We start from the raw sequence: 6,824 nt of genomic DNA on the forward strand, positions 1-6,824 counted from the left end.
ATGTTAAACGAGAGGGAGGGATATGGGCAGAATGGGAAAGGAAAGGGGATGGAAGTGAAGAGAAAGAGTGGGGCAGTGGGAGAAATGGTGTCGGGGGAAAGGGGCACAGGAAGCTGAGAGGGCAAAAAGAGTGGTGTTACTTAAAATTGGAGCATTCATTGTTCATACCATTGGGCTGTCAGCTAACCATGTTCAGAAGCTGTACGCTAGCTCCACTCGATGAATAATTCTGCTCTTGTTAACTGGTCTCTCAACTGCTTTTGTTCTGTTTAACTTACTTCTGCCCTGTCATCCGGGAAAACAAGAGCTTCCTGGACAGGACCTACAATGACATTGTTACACCAAGGATACTAGAAGAGTGAAGGTGGGTGACAATGAGGAAGGGAAGTAAGCGTGGAGTGCAGGAGACCACGGTGGTTGTACCTGATGACACTTCCACTCTGAGTGGGGGACAGGTCTTTCAATCAAATCCTGGCACTGTGGCTCAACCGGAGAGACCTACGTCAGGTAACGCCGTAGTGGTAGGTTGCTCAATAATAAGAGGTTCTGTGGCAACAGGCAAGACTCGAAGATGGTGTGTTGCATCCCTGGTGCCAGGGTCCAAGACATCTCGGACCGATTGCTGTGCATCCTCAAGGGGGAAGGGGAGTAGCCGGAAGTGGTTGTGCATGTCGGCACAAATGACGTCGGGAAGAAGAGGAAGGAGATTCTGCAACGTGAGTTTATAGAATTAGGAAAATGGCTAAAAAGCAGGACCTCTAGGGTGGTTATCTCTGGTGAGGGCAGGAACAGGGAGATAGGAGATCTGAATGTGTGGCTGAGGAGCTGGTGCAGGGAGCAAGGATTTAGATTTATAGACCACTGGGATCTTTTCTAGGATAGGGTGACCTGTACAAAAGGAATGGGTTGCACCTTAACTGGAGGGGGACCAACATTCTGGCAGGCAGTTTTGCTACACGGGTGGGTTTAAACTAAATAGCACAGTTGACTCATGGCTATTCCTTAAAATTCCATTTCAAGTAGGGTGCAAGGCCACCAAATTCAAGTGCAGTTTCATACCACTTCAAGCAGGATCCAAGTCCACTAAACTCAAGTGCAGTTTCATACCACTTCAAGCAGGGTGCAAGGCCACCAAATTCAAGTCCAGTTTCATACCATTTCAAGCAGGGTGCAAGGCCACCAAATTCAAATGCAGTTTCATACCATTTCATGCAGGGTGCAAGGCCACCACATTCAAATGCAGTTTCATACCATTTCAAGCAGGGTGAAACCACCATAAAACCACACAAAACACCACACTCACAGTTCAGTAGACATTCAGTGTGTTCAGTTGATTCACAGCTCAGACAGTCGTGACCTCTCCCTCCCCCATCATTCAGAGACTGAACCACACCCACACTTCCGGGTTTATAATCCCTCCCCGCTCCGGCATTCATGGCATGATTGACAGGAGAGAGATTCTCAACATTTTTTAAACACTAATAACACTTTTATTCATTGATGAGCGGAGGGGGACTGAGTAAGATGGCCAAAAATCACAGCCGTAAGTGGTAGCGTTTTATCTAAAATCAATATACAGTGCAAACATGGAGTTGTCAAGTTTAGACTTTCAACCATTTGCAGTGCTTTTACTTCAACCCAACCCTCACCAACCATTTGCCATGCTTTTACTTCAACCCAAACCCCTAACCATTTGCAGTGCTTTTACTTCAACCCAACCCCCACCAACCATTTGCAGTGCTTTTACTACAACCCACCAACCATTTGCAGTGCATTTATTTGCCTCTGTACACAATTTGAGATTTGTAATAGAAAAATCACATGTGGTTAAAGTGCACATTATCAGATGTTAATATAGGCCATTTTTATACATTTTGGTTTCACCATGTAGAAATGACAGCAGTGTTTATACATAGTCCCCCCCATTTCAGGGCACCATAATGATTGGGACACAGCAATGTCATGTAAATGAAAGTAGTCATGTTTAGCATTTTGTTGCACATCCTTTGCATGCAATGACTGCTTCAAGTCTGCGATTCATGAACATCACCAGTTGCTGGGTGTTTCTCTGGTAATACTCTGCCAGGCCTGTATTGCAGCCATCTTTAGCTCATGCTTGTTTTGGGGGCTAGTCCCCTTCAGTTTTCTCTTCAGCATATAAAAGGCAGGCTCAATTGTGTTCAGATCGGGTGATTGACTTGGCCACTCAAGAATGGTGTCCTCGGTGTCTTTTTGGTTTGCTTTCCCATTTCCACCAACTCTTGCTTTAGCGCATGCACTTTCCCATTCAATCCCAGGAGATACAACACTGCCATTTCACCTCGCCCATTCACATCATTCAGACCCTAGAGTTTTTGCAACACAATCACATGTACTTCTTCCGATATAATATATTACAGTCAGCGCACATAATGTGATGCCCTCTACATTGGAGAAACCAAATGAAAATTGGAAGACTATTTTGTAGAACACTTTCATTCAGTCCACAGGTGATATCCAAATCTTCCAGTTGCTTTTCCTTTTAGTTTTCCATCTTACTCCCACCCCGATACTTTAAACATTGGCTACCCACACAGTTCCAACAAAGTTCAATGTAAGATTGAGCAACAATTCCTCCTCTCTTTGGGGCACAGAATTGAATTCACTAATTTCAGACAATCAGTCTTCCTATTTATTTTAGAAAGTTCTGATGCAAAGTCTGATGCAAAGTCATCCATCAGTAACAATAACAAAGTTCTTCTCTGTCCACCGATGCTAGCTGTCCAGCTAATTATTTGTAACATTCTCTTTGCAATTAAAGCAGAGATTATTGACTCAGCTATGGCTGAAGCTGTGCTCAATATCCAACATTATAAATTGACACGTTCAGCACAGCAGCATGCGAAACACTGTGATGAATCAGTGGGTGAAATGGACCATTAGTGTCGAGATGCATTGATGTATTCAAGAGCTTTATTTAGACTGGTTTTTCAATCCATACCAATTGTACTTTTGCCTTTTTGTGCACTGTCATATTAGATGGTCTGGGAGATATGTGCAGCACATTTAATAGTACTGTAATATCTATTCAGCAGAATTCCTGCACATTAGTAAAACTGAGTATAAATCAAAGCCATTTTCTAAAGCATAATTGAATTTGGAATCAGGTTTCATGTGTTTGAGTAGAAAGTGCATCCATTTACTCAATCATTTACCATAGTCAGTACTTAGTAATGGGCCTGATTCCAAGCTAAATAGTTTAAACACGTTTCTTGTGCTTGCCCTTATTCATAGTATTTGAATTACAACTAGACTTATCAGGAGAGCAGGAATTAAATTGCTGCAGTAACTCACCTTGGCAGGCGACATCTTTGGAGAACATGGGTAGGTGATGTTTCAGGTCGGGACCCTTCTTCAGACTGAATGTGGTGTGGGGGGGCAGGGGAAAGAAAGCTGGGAGAGGAAGGGCAAAACAAAAACTTGACATGTAATAGGTTGATACAGGTGAGGAACGTTTTTTGATAGGTAGATGGTTGGGCAATGACGAAAAGAGATGAAAAGAAAGAAGGTGAGACAAAGGGATTGAAGAGTTGTGAATTGTGAAGCTAGAGGAATGAATGTAGGTGGAAGGAGAGAGGGAAGGGGAAAAATATGTGCAAGTCCAGGTAGGGCACAGTGGACAGAGAAGGGGGCGGGGGGGGAGAGATTGGGGGGGGGGGGGGGGGGGGTGGAGAGAGAAGGGAGGGGAGTGGGCGGTATGTCTGGATTCATAAAGTTTAAACCACTGTAGGTGGAACAGGAGAGCTTCTTCCAGACCCATAAAGCAAGCTCTTCACTGACAGCCACAATCAATCAAACTTCAAGCACAAGAATTAACAACAAGGAAATTAATGTGTGTTGTGGGTAAAAATAATTGCTGATAAGGAGGAAAGGGAGAAATCAACTGACTCTTTATTCTTAAAGTCATAACGCAGTACAGCATAAAAGTGGGTCATTTGGCCCATTATATCCATGCCGACCTTTTGGTCCATCCATACTCATCTCATTTATTAGAATTACGTCTGTATCTTTCAAATGTTGACTGTATTTGATTCCACCACCTGGCAGAACCTTCCAGATATCATCCATCTTTCTGCTCAATTCAACTTTAAAACCCTTCTTGCCTTCAACCTGTGGCTTCTTGTTATCCATAAAGGGTAAACTCTCATTATCTATCCTGCCTTTTATAATTTTAGATATCTCACTAAGACAATCTCTCAGCCTACCTTCACTCCAGAGAAAGCAAGCTCAGCCCATTCAATCTTTCCCCACAATTAAAGTTCTCCGATCCAGGCAACACCCTGGTGAAGTCTGAAGAAGGATCTCGACCCGAAACATCACCCAACTGTACGCTATACCTCAAGGGAGGTCCAACCAGTGTTTTGTAAACTTGTAACATTATGTTCCTACCTTTATATTCTATGTCCTAAAATATAAAGGCAAGTATTCCATGTGCATTCTCTTCACTCGGTTGTGTTGCCACTTTTAGGAAACTATGAGCTTGTCCCTCTATTTATTAACATTCCTTAGCATTCCACCATTTACGGTGTATGTCTTTCTCTTATATGGCTTCCCCAAATGCATCAGCTTGCCCTTGTTGGGATTAATTTCCATCTGCCAACATTTGCCCACCTTTCTACCTATATCCTGCTGTAGTTTCAAATATCCTTCCTGACTATCCCCACCATCATGATCTTTCATGTTATCAGCAAACATTAATCACTAGACTAAGTGGGACCCGTTGGGTCCCATTTTCACACGGGAGGCCTGGTCCCCCAACGCAATATTCCACCACTCACGCATAGCCCCTAACTGCGCAGGCGCGGCTGACAGGTTCCCGTTGTGACTTTCTGATCCCACCTCCTTCTCACCCCCCCACTCTGCCCCTTGCCCTTCCCCCCCACGCACTCACTCCATCCCCCCTCATCCCCCCCAAACCACTCTTAGCGGCTCTCTGGCGGGGCGTGGGGAGAGGGTGTGTGGGAAGGGGGATGAGTGGGGAGGGGGGTGGGGGAAGAGGTGGGGTGTGGGGGAGGAGGGATGTGGGGGAGGAGGGGTGTGCAGGAGGAGGGGTGTGGGGGCGTGGGGTGTGGGGAGGGGTGTGTGGGAAAGGGGGGTTGGTGTGAGGGAGTGGGCGTGTGGGGGAGGGGGGGTGTGGGGGACGGTGGTGTGGGTAGAAGGCTGTTGGAGAGGGGGGATGTGTGGGGAGGGAGTGTGCGGGAGGGGTGTGTGGGGGAGGGGGTGTGTGGGCGGGGGGGTTGTAGGCGGGGGGGTTGTGGTCGCCGCAGACGCAGCTCACACCTGCTCACTCGGCTCTCTGCTCACCCAGCTCTCTGCTCACTCGGCTCTTCTGCTGGGGGGTGTTGGGGGGGGGGGGGTGGTGACGGATGGGGGGGGGGGGGGGGTTTGTGGTCGCACTTGCTCTCCAACTTTGCTCACTCCGCTCCGTCAACTTTCGGCCTCACTCAACGGCTCCCGGCTCCCAGATCCTGCTCCGGCCTCACTCAGCGACTCCCGGCCCCAATCCGGCCGCACTCAGCTTCTTGTGGTGGTCGCCGCAGAAGCCGCCCGCACTCAATCTATGCGCACTCTGCTCATTGCGCGCATTCTCCTCACTCCGCTCCTTCAGCTTTATTCTCCTCGTTGCCGGTGATTGACAGCGGGTGCCGGAAGGGCGTTTTCTATGATATTTGAACCTTCATAACTTTCGTAATATTTCACCGATCGCAATAAAACTTGGTGCACATGCAGCACAGGAGAATGGCGAGTAAGGTGGCAAAAAGAAAATCGGAGTGCTATCGGGTATCGTTTTTGCGCAAATGGAAATACAACGCAAACCGGAAGAGGACAAGATGAGAATTTTAGTTAAGTACTAGACTAATAGGGACCCCTTGGGTTCCAGTCACATTGGAGGCTTTGTCCCCCAATACAACATATTCCCCAACGCAACATTCCACCACTCACCCGTTTCCCCAACGCAACTCATTCCCCCAACGCAATATTCCACAACTCACCCATAGCCCCGAAATGCGCAAGCGCGGCTCATTTCCCCTCATCCCTGAGCACTCCCTACCCCTCCTCTTCATGCGTGTGAGGAGAGGCGGGAAGGGGGAGAGGAAACTAGGGTGTTTGGCGGGGGGGTGTGGAGTGGGAGGGGGGGAGGGGTGTGTGTGGACAAGGAGGTGTAGGGGGGGAGTGGGAGGTGTGGGGTGGGGGGGAGGTGTGTATGTGGGAGGGAGGGGATAGATAGATAGATAGATAGATAGATAGATAGATAGATAGATAGATAGATAGATAGATAGATAGATAGATAGATAGATAGATAGATAGATAGATAGATAGATAGATAGATAGATAGATAGATAGATAGATACCTCCTATATACACATCTAAGCCTTCAACAGTATCACAAACAAAAATCGCCCCTGCACTGATCCCTGCAGTACAGTCTTACAATCAGAAAATCCTCCTTCCACCACTAACTGCCTCTTATCACAAAGCCAATTTTGGATCCAATGTGCCTTATGCTTCTGGACCAGCCGACCATACCAAACCTTGTAAAATGCCTTGCTAAAGTCCACACAGACAATGTCTACTCTCCTGTTTTCATCAAAAACTCAATCAAGTTAGTGAGGCAAGATATCCCCTGCACAAAGACCTGCTAATCACCTCTGATCATCCCTCATCTTTCCAAATGTAGATAATTCCTACCCGTTTTCCTACTGATTTCACTCGCACTAATATAAGATTCATTGTCCTGTGAGTTGCTTATCCTTGCTGTCCCTGTTAAATGAAGGATGAAGATT

This window comes from Amblyraja radiata, chromosome 15 (assembly GCF_010909765.2).
Source record: "Amblyraja radiata isolate CabotCenter1 chromosome 15, sAmbRad1.1.pri, whole genome shotgun sequence".
Classification (NCBI taxonomy): Eukaryota; Metazoa; Chordata; class Chondrichthyes; order Rajiformes; family Rajidae; genus Amblyraja; species Amblyraja radiata.